At 30.8% G+C, this 16,477-nt stretch overlaps 1 long non-coding RNA gene across 1 annotated transcript; it reads left to right on the top strand.

Moving 5' to 3' along the window:
* The first annotated feature begins 15,310 nt into the window (after window positions 1-15,310).
* Window positions 15,311-16,014, top strand: LOC133188839 (uncharacterized). The gene is made up of 3 exons (XR_009721326.1): window positions 15,311-15,409; window positions 15,698-15,791; window positions 15,950-16,014. It is a non-coding gene; the product is annotated as an uncharacterized LOC133188839 (long non-coding RNA).
* Window positions 16,015-16,477: the final 463 nt, after the last annotated feature.

Raw genomic sequence — 16,477 nt, forward strand, 5'->3', positions numbered from 1 at the left:
AATATATGCCGGGTTATAAATAATTTAATTATTTCTCGCTATGCGAATAAAAAATGCAGAAATTATAATTGCATTGAAAAAAATAATTACGAAAGAGTCTTATTTCAGGACATCAGTCATCTTACCACAAAGTACACTGCCTTAATGATCAGTTAAAATATTAGGGAGACCGGAAAAAGTCTGCTTAATCCATCGGGGTCCCAGACCGATATATAAATGCTTAACTGGGTTCCCTAACCAAGAAGTCCGGATTATATATATATATATATATATATATATATATATATATATATATATATATATATATATACGAGGGTTGTCCGTAAAGTTCGTGAACAACCTTGATAATAACTGACAAACATTGATAAAATATATTAAACTATTATTTTCATTAAATTCATGCTTCATTTCATTAATACGCAAGTTTTCATCACAAGCAAAGCACAAATAGTTATATTTTAACAAATACAAAAAAAAAGACACACACTCATACCCGGAGCACTAAAATGAAAATTCTTGACGTTACCCAAAGTCAAAAGCTAAATACATTTAACTTTTCTCAACGTAGTCACCGTTTAACTCATCACATTTCTTATGTCGTTTTAACCAGTTATCAAAAAATGTGCACAAACTGTTATGGTTTCATACGTGAAATAATATTTAACACTTCCTGTCTCAGATCCTGCAAAACATTATACCTCTGTCCGCGTAAAACGACTTTATGTATGGAAATAGAACTGATAGTCGCCGATCACTGTCAATCACACCACGTATTTTGTACAGCACTGCAGTCTCGGAAAGATGGTCTTCCTTCACGTGTGCCATCCTGTAAGCTGTTCCTTCCGTCCAAAAAATCTTCTATGCCACTTATACACTAAAGAAGGGTTTATTATACTATGTTTTTCCGACTGTTTAAGGAATTTATGGGTGTCTGTTGGTTTTTTTCCGATGTCTACACAAAATTCTATCACTGCTCTCTGCTCCATCTTTTCCAAAAACGTTTCTTTTTCGAACAATGGCGATCCTGTCTTAATAGATTCTAACCTCGATTCCTCTGCCATTTCAAAACTTTCAACACTCAAATTTTACAGGTTTGACGCTAAAACTTTTATCAATGTCATAATGTGAAAGTCATCCAAATTTTTGCAGAATTTTACAAAATACAAATGAAATGTATAAAGTGATAAATAACGTTTTAATTAAAACTTCGCAGTGCTCCGGGTCACCATCCCAAGTATAATAACGAGATTATAAATGTAATTATACATTTACAATTGAATAAAATTCTATATTTTGTAATTCACATATAGTAAAGGATTATAAATATGCTAATAATAAATATCTTTAACACAACTTTTATTTAAACTTTACCTTGTCCACGAACTTTACGGACAACCCTCGTATATATATATATATATATATATATATATATATATATATATATATATATATATATATATATATATATATATATATATATATATATATATATATATATATATATATATATAATCCGTTTTGTTTTTTTTTTCTTGGTTTTTGGCTTTTTTCTACAGGTTTTGTTCCGAAAATGACATGATATGTTTCTGACAACGATATACCTGTATGGAATGGATATTACCGGAAACTATTTAAAGGACAAGTTTGTGGCCCAATACATCTAGCTTAAAATTTGTGCCCGCTTTCAACCTGCCTCCATCCCCAGCTTTTACATGTGTTAGTTTCTGGTTACACCATTGCATTGAAGCAACAAAAAAAAAAAAAAAAAAAAAAAAGAGATATACTAATCCACCAATCCTATTTGTGACAAATGGGCTATTCTTGTTATAAAAAATAATTTGCATTGTAATAAATATAAGACTCGCAAAAATCTTTTAATTTCTGCGAAGAGAACGCTACGGAGCATGTCACGTGAACACCTGGATCACGTGATTCGCCCATGGGCAGATCGATGGCGGATGTGCATTCAAATCGGAGAGGACCACTTTAAAAGATAATAAACATCGAAATCTGATTTTATTTCTTTTATGGAAGTAATTCAATTAGTTCGCGAAGTTTTTGATTACCCCTCGTATTTCTTGTTCATTAACATATCATCCCAAAATTTTACATTATTGATATCAATTAAAGAAAGTTTCAGCTTTGAAATCTCAAAAAAGTTCCAAACAAAGTTTCATATTTAATCAAAGTTTCAAAGTATTTACTATAGTTAATAATAGTAAACTATAGCTAACTATAGTTTACTATATAGTAAATGTTTGTTAGGAGTGCCCTTGTGATAGAAATACTGGCAATATACTCCTCTTCCTTGATCATTATATAGATACATGTATAATTACATCATCATGCACATGTGCATTATGTAACTCCTTATAAGTAGGATTTTTCATGTAAGAAAAAACGATTTTTGTTTACTTTTATCCTAAAAACTCTTATAATATTAAAACCTCGTATCACACAACAAGATCGCTTAATTTGTGTTTAGGAAAGACATGGCCAGATTCTTTTTCTATAGGCTAGAAAATTTAAAGAGTGGGTTACATCCTCGTTACCCACTCCCTCAAAACTTAATACTATATATACGCTGACACAATTCACGTACTTGATTCGAACACAATATGTGTTACAATATTTTTTGGCACAGTTCTATGTAGACTTGCAAATACATGTACAACTTCAATGGTGCTAATATTGCCAATTATACTTAGGGAAAAAATAATATGTAAATTTGGCAGAGAAGTTTTTTCATAATGCAATATTCGGTTTTTCTATTGGTAAAAATTATTACACGTAACTAGAAAGGGGAAATACGTACTTGTCTACTGTATATAAACTTGTGTTAATTCTTAGTATACCAAACACCTCTTTTACAGTATTAATTAATCAATTTTTTTTATATAAAAAGCCTCATTTTGTTTATAGACTTTGTTGACACTAGCAAACCACAAAAGACATTGGTAAAGATTTTGAGCTAACCATTTTTGGTGTCTCTGAGATCGAATATCAGAAGAATATTGATTTAGTCCTGTCTGTTATTTTTACACAAATTTAATCTTCCTTATATTTTTTTTTACCAGAAAATCAAAGATATATATGAGATCTAATTTTCTCAACAATTGTCCATTTTTTTCATGCAGATTTATTTGAGTAGGATTCGAGAACATTAATCTTTCTTGTAACTTTTTAAGAAAAAAAAACGCTTGAGACTTTATTTTCATTCTTTATTTTTTTTTTTTTTTTTACATTATTACCCAGAGTAAAATTTAAAGAGGATCATTACAATTATACACAAAAACCCTGCATTTTTATTCATATATAAGTTTCTCTCTCTGACACCAGCATAGTAAATAATCTTTTTTTTTTTTAAATGACGACTCTGGAAACTTTTTTTAATGAAATTTGATAAAACAAATCTAAGAACACGTGAATTTTTGCTCTTATAGTCATCGAACAGCATAATAGCCTATAGTTACAGATGTATTTGTTTTCCTTTAATGGGATAAAACATCTTGTATTATTGATGTACATCTAAGGTATAGGGTATTCTTTTGTTACTTGAACTTTAAAGCTTTTCGGCTGCGTGATTTTACCTCTACGTATTTGACTAACAAGAATATTCCTACCAAAACCAGTTTTTTGTATAAAAAAAAAAAAGAGACACAGGGCCACTCGAGAAAAATGACTACCAGGCCATAATTTTTGAGAAAAGGTGGTCATTTTTCTACGTAGAATATTGACCAGGTGGTCAAATTTCTACGTAGAAAAATGACCCCCGGTCAATATTCTACGGGGGTCACTTTTCGTCGTTACATCAATTGTACTATTTGACGCGTCTGAAACAACGCTAGGTTAAAACGAATGCGAAGACCAAGTAGGTTGGGCCTCGTTAAATAATACATTTAAATAAATTAATTCTATATTTGTTGAAAAAAATATAAAAATAATTAAAGTTGATATACATTGAAAATGCAAAACATCCTACCATTTTGGTAAATCTCTGAGGAAAATCTAAATCAGGAAAATATAATATAATTGAACATACAAATACTTTTTATTTCCATTATATATATATATATATATATATATATATATATATATATATATATATATATATATATATATATATATATATATATATATGATTTTGCATTTATTTAAGACTTATGTCGTCTTTAAATTATAGATCTTTGACCTTATTTTGCACTGACTCCTTTTATTAAAGAATGTGATTTCTAAGTATAAAAATAGAAAAAAATAATCAATTTTAAATACGTTTGTCATTTTTCATAAAAATTAAGTCTTGCCAAAAACCGTCCCCTAAAATAACAACAACATGCATCTCAGCACAATGAAAACACATACATGTAGCCATTATTCACTAATATTATAGAAGCAGTTTTTTTTAATCATTCTGGAAAGAATTCAACACTGAAATCTTAAAAGCAAATTGGAAAAGTATAGTAATTTAAGGGAAAAAAGTAAATGTGCAAGGTAATAGGTATTGGGTTTATAATTTGACGTCAAACGATTATGGCTTCATTTTAAGATACGGTGGATAAGGCCTGACAGAGGGACGGACAGACAAACACAGACAGACAGCTAGATAGACGAACAGCTACAGATAGACAGGCAGGCAGACAAACAGATGGGACAGGCAGACTGACAGACAAAGAATGAGACAGGCGCCGGGTTTACTGATTCCTAAGTATCTCTCTACTCTAACAAGCTCCACAGTAATGTGGATACTTCTCCACAGGGGGTCTGCAGCCGCCTCAATGCCCCCTAACGAGTCCTTGGTATGACTCTCGGTGGGTCCAAGGGGTCAAAGTCCAAAATTGACTATTTAGAAGTTTCGCGACGAATCTGCAAATGTGCAAAGTAAAAATAGTAAATCATCATTTATCTTCTAAAAATAAGATTATACATGTATCATTTTGTTCAGCAACCTTTCTTTAATTTAACGATTGCGATATTGTTGATAACTATTGTGATGCAAATACATCTCCCTTATTTTCCGAATCAACAACAGAGGTGTTTGAATTACTTTTCATATATTTACTTTGGCAAATATATTCTACTTAGTTGAAACAACTGAAGAGCAATAATGTTTTATGTTTTTAACTTGGAGGTCAGAGGTTATGTCTGAATCACAGGGTGCAATGTTATCTAGTATATTAAGGTAATTGTAACAGGAAATGACATAATATAACAATTCAGTACAGTTAAAGTGCCCAAAAGAAATATTGGCGACTTTTTCAAGATAGAAAATACTTTCGTTACAAGGATGAATGTTTCTTTATGGTATTTTACTAACATCGGATAAATGTAAGATTTTTTTTTTTACTTTTTTTATTTAGACTTGTCATGTAATGTGACAATCACGTGGTTTAATCAAATATACTTGGAGTACTGAGGTCATCGATGAATTCCAATACCGCACGGGCATAACCAAGTTAGAAATCTAGGTATAATTTATAATTATTTTCAACACTCTTTAGCTGCTTTGTGAAAAGTGCTTAGAACCTAATATTTAGATCCTACTAATTGCTAAAATTACTTTAGTTAATGGTATGATAAATAATGTGCTGGTCAATACATAAAAAAAAAGAAAATGGAAGAATCTTGATTACCACTGCATTCAATTTTGTCCCTTTGTAGATCCTTCATAACAAGGTGTTATAAAAGTAACTAATCTCAATGTACTTGTTAATATGACGCCATCTTGGTAAAATTTGAAATTTAGTATTTTTGCAAAGATGTATTTTTTTTTTCAGTAAAAAATATATTATATATATATAATTAAAGTAAATATTATTTACAGGTGTTTAAAAGAAATATATTTTCAAATATATTACTTTTGTTAAATGCTTATTTTGATTTATATAGAAATCCTTTATTGAATTTATTCCAACTAGATTTGTATGAAGCAATATGGCATATTCAAAGGGAGTCTTGACACAGTTGCATTGCCGTTTTTTATCTACAATTTTGATTTTTCTTTTTTATTCAAAAAATAATCTAAGTTTAATAAATTGAACTTACATGAAAAATCTTATAATTCAAAGAGTCAAAAAAAAAAAAAAAAAAAAAAAAAAAAAAAAAAAAAAAATTCATGACATCTATTTGTAAACATGGACACGAGTTGCTTTAATTTTAACGTTTACGTTTATCCAGTTTACATGTATTTCAATTCAATTACAAATGTGTTCAATTTACATGTATTTAGTTTGCACACATCACTAAGCAAGGACTGACGATACTGGAGAGTTGGATTTGCTCTCTCTCGTTTCTTTTCTGAATTTTCTGGATTATGATTTTAATGTTTTTCATCAATACATAGATAATTTATGATTTGTAGCTGGATATGGAGTTTCAAGAGTGGGACAGGTTTTTTTTAATATATATATATATATATATATATATATATATATATATATATATATATATATATATATATATATATATATATATATATATATATATATATATATATATACATATATATATATATATATATATATATTCACGAGTGTGAAGCACAAGTCAAAAAATCCTGTCTCACAAGTGAAATAAATTCCATATCTAACTACAAGACATTGAATTTTCTGTTTATTACGTTTTCTTTAATTTTCCCTCTGCCTCTGTCTTTTCGCAGCACAGAGTCAGAGGCTGTGACGTCATGGATGAGCAGTTAAGACGGCATAACTTAGCAGTTTGAGATTGAAAACATTGTTATATGGATTTTAGCAACTTATTTGGGAAGACATTTGCAATTTTAGTCTCCGTCAAATGGTTCATTTAGTATCTCTATCTTTTGACAGCTCAGAGATTATTTTTTTACTTACTTTTTTATCTTTTCACACTGTGAGAGAATATCACTTTGATATTCTTTCACACTGTGAGAGAATATCACTTTTATTCAATAAATAAATCAAAGTATTTTACCCTTGAAAATGTAATCAAAGGTTTGTAGTTGGATATGGAATTTATTTCACGAGTGGAACAGCAGTTGAGACGTTGTAGCCTAGTAATTGTGAGATTAACATTGTAACATGAATTTTAGCAACATATTTGGGAAGAAATTGGCAGTTTTAGTCTCTATCAAGAAGGTTTAGCTACTATTTCTATCTTATGACAGGTGAGAAATTAATAATTATTATTTACTTAATGTAACGTTGTAAAATTAATGTTCATAATCTGAACTTGTACTTCTCGTACGGGCGTTAAGCTTATAGAGCCCTCCCTCCTCCATCATATTCAACTGAAGAACTATAATTTTAAGATCATTTTAATTTTCGCATCCAATAATAAGACAGAAGACAGTTAAGATATACCCCCTTTTTTATTGAATTCGGAAGGTTATTAATCGTCAGTTCATCTACTGACTTCTATTATTGTTTGGATAGGGGAATGTCTTTTGGCTGAATTGAATTTTTTTTTCTTCATTTATTCGGATAAATCGTTGATGAAAGTAATATTCTCATGTCGCATTGAAAATTTAATCTGTCTCATTTATTTATGAATTAATATGAGTTCTTGATAAGGTTTTGTTCTCATGTCAAATTCTACATTTTTATTATGTGAATCGTTGATAGATTAAATTTATTTTCAATCGATGTGTTTTCTCTGTGCGTTTTTTTAAAATTATCTGCAGATTATAATCTGAATCAATAAAATTAGTCAAGGGATGATGTGTGATCCATCCGAACGTTCGAGCTGAAAAAATATTACTCCCGCATTTGTAATAGTTTTAAAGATGATATGAATGAATAATTCCCAGTTCTCTGATCCTGCTGAGGTCTTACATTGTAGATATCATACTAAGGTCCCCTGCAAGAGACATTCCAGGTGATATTAAGATTTGATTTTTTTTTTTCTATATTAGACGAAAAATAGATCTTTTACTTCCAGATTGAGATTCCAGGTGAACATAATTTTTTTTTTCATCATCTACAAATTTTTTTTTTAGTAAAAGCGTTTGTATCTTTTAATCATTCGATTATATAATACAACAATTTTTTTTTTTTCAGTCAATGCGATGATGTAGCTACCGTCGAAGTACAATATTGTAATCCTCAGGTAGATAAATCATCGTAATGACCTCAAAACAACAAAAATTATAAAATATTACTCTTCAAATTTTTAATCAGTTGTACAATACAAGATTTGTATGCATATTTTGGTATAAAAAAGACAGAAAAAATCATTTATTCTAGTCCTTCTTTGCATAAGAAAACTACTCATAAAGGGAATCTGAGAAATGATGTTTGAACCCCCTCTGAACGTTAAAACTGAACAAATACTACAGTAACTATATATATGTAGTATCTTCAGCAAAAACGTGGGAGCATCGGTCGCTCGATATTGAACGTCAACCTCATATAAAGACATTCATTGAGGTGATTGTTTTATTGTGTAAAGTTGCAAAATGATACCAGCTGCGCAAAATATGATTGTCAAGAAAAGAAAATATTTCTAGAAAATTAATCTAATAAAAGGTCAGAAATAAAGGCGTTCTAGCTTCTTCTAAAAAAAAAAACTTCTCTTTGAAAATATGTAAATATTGTATGTTTTTAGCGACAATGTTTTCTCTGATGAGAAAAAAAAATCTTATTAATGACTTTTTAATGTATGAGGGTTGATTCAAAAGTATTGTCACAACCGCTATAAAGTCTTTGATAATTAGATGTTATCAACCTATACGTTCCCCTATCTGTTTAGATTTTTGCCTTAAAATTTCATTCGATTATAGAAAATAATTTATAAAGTATTGCATATATCTGAATAAAATTTTCAGGCAAAACTCGAAATAGATTGTGGTATTAATATGCAAAGTTTTTATAAAAAATTTTCGATTTTTATAAAATTCAATAGTATTTTTGACATTAATTTTGATTCAAACCACGTATTTATTAGTACGAAACGATGGTAATCATAAATAGAATTATTTCCCCTAACTAGAAACACTGTCTATTTATCGGTTTATTAAATCAGTTACTGTTTATTTATCGGTTTAATAAATCAGTTATACGGACACCTTCGTAGTCCAATAACAATATAAAAGCAAAAAAATCAAACATGTTAAAAAAAAAGCACAAAAAAGCCTCACTATCCCAACTATATGTTGTATTTACAAACAAGGTCATTATAATGATCGTAGAATCTGCGATAAGCATGTCCTGAGTACATTTTTTTAAACCAGGGCAAGCTACTGACAAATAAATTGACGTTACAAGGATTTTAACAACCCTGTTTAAAGTCAGCTTATCAGGAAAGAATTCTTATCTAATCCAGAAAGCAATCAACATTTCAACAAAGCAGTACATCTAAACGACATTTATTATATTCTTTATACATACATTGTACATGTGCAAGTATTTCTCGAAGTGATTAAGGGGGATCGTCTGTTTCAAACAACTATTGGCAGTCTATGCCGTTTCTTTGATTTCTTAAAAAGCATGTTTGTAAATTATTCTAAGGTTTGGGTTCACACAACGATAAAGTATGAAGTACACAGAATCCATAACAAAAGAACAATATCAAAATGTAGAAAAAATATTATTCTAAAATTTATGACATAATTTGAAAAAAAGAGCATTCGTATTTTATTTCTATATTACATAATAGATGACCTAAATGACACGACATATTCTACAATAAAAGAAAAAATATTATTATAACAGTTATAAAATTCAATTTGTTTGACTGTCTTGTTTAAGTTAACTACAAACTCAAATGAATAGAAGCACCCAAATAGCTGTTTAAATTATCAGAACATTTTACTCACATATTAAACATCACATCAAAATAAATACACTTAAAAATCATATCAAACATTCTTTTCACATTATTATTTATTTATGCTAAAGAAATGAAGTTACATTTTTTATTTTCACCTTTTTCTGGTTATCTGCAAAAAAGACATTCCTTTCTTAAACCATAAATAAAGACTAAAAGGGGTGTTACTCTAAGAACAATAGATTAAAAGAGATGGTTTGTTTGTTTTTATGTTGTTTAACGTCCCTCTCGAGAATTTTTCACTCATATGGAGACGCCACCACTTGCCGGTGGAGAGCTGCAAATTTTGTCCTATACTCGGCACTTACGGCCATTGAGCAGTGAGGGATCTTTTTCGTGCCAGCACCTACTGCGACACGGGACCTCGGTTTATACGGTCTCATTCGAAGAACCGGTCTCCACGTCTCATAGTGGGATTCGAACCTGCGACGTAAGGATCAACTTCTTACTTCGCGACTCTAGAGCAGACGCACTAACCACTGCGCCACGCGGGCGACAAAAGAGATGGTATAATGCTATTTAAGTTTTTTTTTTTTTTATAACGAATCTAAATTTCTTAAAGTAGAAAAACTATTATATTCTTGAAACATAAAATAATCGTTTTATTATAACATGATTTTCAAAATGGTCGTAATTAGATGATTAGACGCCCGTATTGTAGGGTCCTCGGAGTACAAATTTCCACTAAGTAGAAAGAGTCACGTGGCACTGAAACGTCATAGGTGTCCATTGTTAATAAGTACTCCAAAAGTTCCTACAAGTACTCCTAAAGCTAATCATAAGAATGAATATATCGAATAGATTTGACGTTACATTAGATAGACTACACATTATGTTTGCGGAAAATTTTGACGTCGACGATATTCCTTTGGTTACGGACGTTCAATCTTTTAGCACCGATAAATGACGACCTGCAAAAGGGACAGTGAAAACAAAGCCGTTGACAATTCGTGACTTTGTGACTAAAAAGAACGATTTGCTACATTTTGACTTCTTAATTATTTATAAATAAGCGAATATAAATTTTCCTCCATTCAGTATTTTGATAAATGATATATGAATAAATTCCTTATAACTTCTTTCTTTTCCAGTAGTAAATATCAAGAAATGACACTCCTTCAGTGTCACTGTACATCATTACGAATTTTACCAGATTCTGCGCGACTTTTTTTTAAAATGCATATTAGTTATTATTTTTTGTTCAAAAAAGAAATATAATATTTCCTTAGAATATTCAATTTGGTAAGAACAAAAAAGGAAAAAAGAAAGAAAGAAAAAAGAAAGAAAAAATTGCGATTGAGGCATAAACAATAGTTCTGAATGATGATAAAGCCATTTGCAGAAAAAAGCCCCACCTCCCTTTCACCTCCGACTAAAGTCTCGGAAATGTGTAAAAACTTCATAAATCCTTTCTTGTGCACATTTGTGATTTCAAACGCCACAAGTTATACCTTGCACTGGAGTCGATCATTAATCCAGTTATTACTGTGTCATCATCTAACAGATTTAATACACTCTACAATTTAGTCGATTGAAAACACAATAGGCAATTTACACCCATGACGTCAGAGTGATGGCGCATAACACCGGTGATTTAAAAGCATATTAAGAAATTCAAATTTGTGTCGCTGAAACATAAAGAATATTCATTTTCTAGGAGAGAAATAGAAGATTTAGGAAAAATATCCTGTATTATTGCATTATGTATATGTAAACTCTGATCTTACGTTTTAGCCCCATCCTAGCCAAGGGGTTAACAAAGGATAAAAACACACTTTGGAACGCTTGCATGTTATGTTGTCCTATTACATGTACTCTTGAAAATTACATATGTAGATCTTAATTTCTTATATATTTTACATTTCAAATATATTCTACATTCCAGAAAGAAAGTTTTTATTCCCTATTGTGGCCTGGAGACCGTGATTTGAACAAACATGAATTTCAATCATTTTCTGACTATGTTTGCATTTTAATATAACTAATCATGGGCTAAATGTTCGGGAGAAAAAAAAAATCATTATATATTTTGAATAGATTCAAAACAAATAAATTGAACAAATCCAACAGCTGTTTTGCCGATGGTACTCACATATTTAAGCGTATATGCAAATTAATATACTGCTGAATAAACACCCTTCACTTAATTAATTGTGATCACTGAAACGCTAACCAAAAAGAAATTGAAGCAAATTATTTCAGAGGGACAATGAGGAAGTATGTCACTCCTACCGTTTACGAAAGTGTTAATATCTTAAGTTAGTTTGTTGTTTAACGTCCCTCTCGAGAATATTTCCCTCATATGGAGACGACAACACTTTAAGATGGAGAGGGCTGTAAATTTAGACCTATGCTCGGAACCCAGGGCCATTGAGTAGTAAAGGATCTTTTTCGTGCCAGCACCTAAGTCCTGCGACACGGGAATTCGGTTTATAAGGTCTCATCCGAAGGACTGGCCTCCACGTCCCACAGTGGGATTCGAACCCGCGACGTAAGGATGAACTCTTTACTCCGCGACTCTAGAGCAGACGCTCTATAACCCTGCGCCACGCTGGCGACTTTACGGAAGTGAAAAACTACGATCGAAGAGAATGTTCATCAGTATGGTTCAAACTCAACTTTTACAATGTATTTCTTATTATTCGTGCACATCGGGTGATTAAATCTTTAACAATAGAACGCACAATTCTGATTTTTTAACAATACAGTACAGGATTTACGATAGAATTAATTCCACAAAAACAACCAGCAATAAAAAGGTAAAGGACGGAGGCTTCATTAAAGAAGAAGAAAGACACCATAAGTGAGGTAGATAGAACTAATAAGAGACATAATAACATTTCAAGCAGTACCACAGTATCAACGATTTTTTTCCTCTTTAAATCTGTTAAGTGTTGATACAAAGATGATGTAGCCTCAGGTTTTACATGACCATCATTTTTTGATCCATGGGGTGAGCTAAAATATCTAAAGGTATGTTAATCGGTTGAACTTTGACATTTTGAACTTTACCTTTTGTTATTTGATCTCTCATGTAACCATTTTTAAACGAAGTGTTTTTATGTACTGCTGACGAGCTAGTTGAGCATCCGTTACCCAAGATTTCACAATTGTTGCGTACAGTTTTAGGAGTTATTTTCCTGTTCATTTTGATCACATATCGCAGAGGTACGCAATATAATCCAATGGTCGCAATGACTAAAATAACAATAAACTGCATATAATGTATAAAAATATGAAAATTGTTTTTGTAGACTTGTTGGACATTACAATCTTGCAATGGATCATCTGGCGGTGAAATTAAACCCACCGTGAAAATTAATATCATCGACCAACTTAAAAAGCAAACTATATATTTTCTGGAGTTTCGAAACAAATTTTAACTCCACGATGTATGACAGATAACTAAGTATCCTTGTAAACCAATCAGAAACGTCTGAAGTAGAGACAAGAAAACACCATTTACAGCAAAAAAAGTTTTGATTATACATGTTACCTTGAAAAAGTCTTTCTCCTCTGAAATATTAATTTGGATGGCAGTTATCAAATATCCAAGTCCGACCAAAAAATCAGACATAGACAACATCAGAACGAGAAAATGGTATGTAATTTTGTCTAAGGACTCTTCTTGTGAACAAGATAATGAATATGAACGTGTTGAGAAAAACGCAAGGTAATCCTAGAAGCAGACAAACGGAAGTTGAAAAGATTTTTCTAGATGTCATTGGGTTTTTTTCTGTGTTATTTTCCATTTGACAAGTTATTGGTCTACACAGCTAATTGTGCCACGTACGTGTAACGTATGGTAGCACATACCATATGTTACACGTATGTGAAACATACGTAACACATATGTGTATTCCAACCGCACGTTTCACGTACGTGGTACAACGTATGGATAACATGCGTGTGACAACATACGTTTCACATAACGTACGTGAAACATGCGGTTGGAATACACGTATGTGTTACGTACGTTTCACGTACGTGTAACATATGGTATGTGCTACCATACGTTACACGTACGTTTATAAACGCATGGTTTACATGTGTATTGTCAACCACACGTTAAACGTACGTTAATGAACGCGTGGTTTACATATGTATTGTCAACCATATGTTACACATACGTTAATAAACGCATTGTTTATATGTGTATTATAAACCATACATTACACATATTTCACACACATGGTTTACATTTATTATCAACCACACGTTACACATGCGTTAATATATGCATGGTTTACATGTATTATAAACCACACATTACATGAACGTTAATGACAAGTATGAGTATTATCAGCTATGTTACATGTATGTTAATAAAAATTGTTTTACATGTGTGTGAAAAGATAGCTGTGTTTGAGAAGGCTGTATATTTTCTATATTAATGGTACTTTTACATACATGTACAATAAATGTAGGTCAACTATAATTAAATTCAATCCTTTTTATTTTTTTTAATTTCAATTTCGTTTAATTAATTAGTAAAATTAGTATTGAATTTTAGTCAGTAAGTGAAAAAAATCCATAAAAGTTTTATTGTTGCCGGGACTATAATATTCTTAAATTGGTGACATTTTCAAATACACAGGAACTATTTGTACAAAAGTACTCAGGCCAAATTCTTTTTTTTTTTTACTTAATAGTTCAAATTGAATTTGGAGAACTAATCAAGATAATGTTTAACAATCAATAACCTGTAAATTTGTAATTCATGAAACAGAGTATTGAGACCAACTTGGTCTAAGTATAAAATCCCTCTTAAAACGGGACTCTAGATCATAAGTTGTCTGGATTTTAATGATTATACTGTAATATGTTTTAAAGATTCAACTATTTTTTTTTTCAAAAAATAATATCATATCATGATCTATGATTAAAACCCATTCACCTCTGAAAGCTCACAGGTGTGTGCGTTGTTGACTTGTGCGTGTTTTGCGTCTTTAATGTTTCAATTTATTTCACATTGTTTACCTTACGTCCACTTGCATATCTGTCATGGAGTAATCAGTTCGCATTGGTGTATAGTTTACTCTTAGAGCAGTAAAACATAGTCTACATACAACTACAAGTACATCAATCTCGTAACGTGTATATCGGATATCGGTAGAGGCACATAAAATTGAACTCGATCATCGGAGATATAATCATTCCGAATTCAGGAGCAAAAGCTGAATTAAAAAAAAAAATCACGATAATTTCACAACAAACTCAAATGGAATTCACATAAATAGATATTAGATAATTATACAGTAGGTAGCGTCCGTATAACACTAAAATATGTAATATATACGTTCCGGAATTTTCACCTCCAATTTAGTATTTACGTTACGGGTGACGTCACTGTTAAAGTTAAGAAGTCTGATGTCTGCAAGACAGTGTCTGAAGTTAGGCTAGGATAACGGTGAGGAATATATAACATCAACACTTATTTAATTACTTTATATTTCAGACTGTGTTGCATATAAACTAACGGGCGTGTTTCTTTTATTTTAGTGTATAACGTAATGTAAACTAAGTAAGAAAATATTGACGCAGTCAGCTGTCTTGGTCAGCACCCCAGCCCAGGTGTGAATCAACACTGGCACACTATATCAAAATTCAGGTGAGGTTTAAAACATTCTGTTAGGCCTATAAAAAATATTTATTGTAACTGATTTTTTTTTTAGCCTACCAATAAGATGCAAATAAAACCCTTGATGGAAAAAGTTCCACCCACCCAAATGTATTTCTTTACAAAACATGTAGAGGATATATAAATTATCTTTTAGGGCAATTAGGGTGTAACACTTATTTTTCAGATGTCTTTTTCATACAGTCCTTATGAATAAAAATAATGTATTTTAATGAGATTGTGATTTTTTTTTTATGTGATTTTAAATGTACACTCCAGGATGGTGGCTGAAGCTCTGACATCTCCTATGTAAACACCTAAATGCCAAGTCTGGACTTCAAAAACAGATTCTGAAAGTTTAACCAGCATTATGGTAATAATCTTATTGTAATTACATATATCATGTAATGATGTGCATTACATTTCAATTACAAGAGGAGAAAATGTTAAATGTTATCAGTAAAATAAGTAATTTTTCATCTTGTTTGTTTTGCTTTACAAATCTGAAATGCAATTTTTTTTTACCTCAAGGACAAAAAGTATACACTTCGAACAGACACAAAAACATATAGGTCCATGCCAAGCTATGAAAGATTTAAGTTGAGGGTAAGTTCTATTATTAGATCTACATGTATTATATAGAATTTAATTGTCAGACATATGGTTATGTCTAAAATTTTACTGTTGTATTTATATCTGTGATAAGCAATATTTGCACCTGAGCTGACTTATATGTTAAATCACAAAAAAAAATGTTTTAACTAATTAGGTAACCTGAGTCAGTCATGACCTATTGCTATCTGTTTTTAGCTCACCTGAACTGAAAGCTCAAGCGAGCTTTTCTGATCACATTTTGTCTGTAGTCTGTCTGTCTAGCTGTCCGTCTGTCTGTAAACTTTTCACATTTTCGATTTCTTCTCAAGAACCACTGGCCCTATATTGGTGAGGAATACATAACATCAACAGTTATTTAATTACTTTATATTTCAGATTGTGTTGCATTTAAACTAACGGGTGTGTTTCTTTTATTTCAGTGTATAACAATGTAGATTTAGTTTA

This window comes from Saccostrea echinata, unplaced genomic scaffold (assembly GCF_033153115.1).
Source record: "Saccostrea echinata isolate AGI-Se365-2 ecotype Australia unplaced genomic scaffold, CSIRO_AGI_Sech_v1 ptg000016l, whole genome shotgun sequence".
NCBI lineage: Eukaryota > Metazoa > Mollusca > Bivalvia > Ostreida > Ostreidae > Saccostrea > Saccostrea echinata.